The sequence below is a fragment of the Bidens hawaiensis genome, unplaced genomic scaffold (assembly GCF_021521415.1).
Source record: "Bidens hawaiensis isolate Kalapana, Puna unplaced genomic scaffold, B.hawaiensis_p1.1 tig00036331_1, whole genome shotgun sequence".
Taxonomy (NCBI): domain Eukaryota; kingdom Viridiplantae; phylum Streptophyta; class Magnoliopsida; order Asterales; family Asteraceae; genus Bidens; species Bidens hawaiensis.
The window spans coordinates 104,502-105,986 of NW_027496332.1; the positions used below are offsets into that span (position 1 = coordinate 104,502).

At 27.7% G+C, this 1,485-nt stretch overlaps 1 long non-coding RNA gene across 1 annotated transcript; it reads right to left on the reverse strand.

Moving 5' to 3' along the window:
* Positions 1-1,485, reverse strand: LOC143588349 (uncharacterized). Its single transcript, XR_013145096.1, has 3 exons — positions 1,384-1,485; positions 244-283; positions 1-91 (listed from the first exon to the last, which is right to left on the reverse strand). It is a non-coding gene; the product is annotated as an uncharacterized LOC143588349 (long non-coding RNA).

Consider the following 1,485-nt stretch of genomic DNA (forward strand, 5'->3'; position numbering starts at 1 on the left):
TACCTTTCCACAGATTCACAGAAAAACTTGCTGTGCTGGCTGACCTCCATTTTCTTGATCTGCTTACGTAGACTAGCACCATAACGGGTACCTAAAAAGATTAAGATAGTAAAATATAGAGAAATATATATATATATATATATATATATATGAATTGTAACATAAACTAAACCAAACCAAACAATCAAGTATATTATCTAAATCATACAATCTAAAAAACTAAGTATAAAACAAGACACTCACCATACTTTCCGACAATCCCAGCCTTCTTTGTCCTCTTTGTCTGCGAAACAAATTTGAAAAGATCAAGGTTACGGATCAAAGTCAAGAACAAGGTTAAGAATCTAAGTCGATATTAGGGTACTAAATCAACGTCAAGATCAAGGTTAAGTATCTAAGTCAATACCATGGTTGTAGTAAGAAAGGTTAATTGGAGAACCATATGGAACCGAGAAACCACGATGTAGTTTTCAAAGCTTTCGCATACAAACACATGTAAAGAGCAATCTAATTAAACACCTCATTTTTGTAAAATAAAAATACCATCTTTCAACAGTTTTCTATAACTATTTTTATTTTTTATTTTGTCAACTTCGTTTCTTATTAAAACACCTTCTACGTATATGTGTATATATGTATGCAAAAATAAATTTTTACATGTGATTTTTTTTAACCTTTTTTCTTTATTAAAACAGCTTCTACATGCGTTCATATAGGGAATCCACAGCTTTCTATAACCATTATTTTCTATTTCATGAACTTTTTTTTCTTATTAAAACGGCTTCTACGTGTGTTCATATGCAAAACCTCCCAAAAAAAGTTAAGCAAAACTAAGTTTTACATGTAGTTTCTTTTTAAAACTTTTTTCTAATTAAAACAGCAAAAAAATTAAGCAAAACTAAATTTTTACATGTAGTTTTTTTTAAACTTTTTTCTAAATAAAACGGCAAAAAAAATTAAGCAAAACTAAGTTTTTACATGTAGTTTTTCTTAAACTTTTTTTCTAATTAAAACGGCTTCTACGTGTGTTTATATGCAAAAATCTAAAAAAAAAAGCCTTTGCAGGTAAAAAAGAAATTATCATGTTAACACCAAATGCAAACAACCATAGATCTAAAACTTATAGAATCTTAATACTTGTACATTAAAATGATCATCTTAACACCAAATGCAAACAACAAAACATTTAAACTAGCAAATATTTACACTCAAAAAATGAAAAAAGAAATTTACACTTGTTTTCAATTTAGTACTTATTATTAATCAGGTAATATTTTAAACAGCTACAACAATATATGTTGGTTGTCTATACTAAAATATGTAACATTGCAATAACAACGTATTGAATTGTAATATTAACAGAATAATAATAATAGATTGTACCATTTCGTAGGATTGAAAGAAGAGTAGAGATCACAAGTTGCTGAGAAAGCTTTGACGGCGGTAATAAACTCAAAACCCTAATTTCTTCGCTGTATACTATTT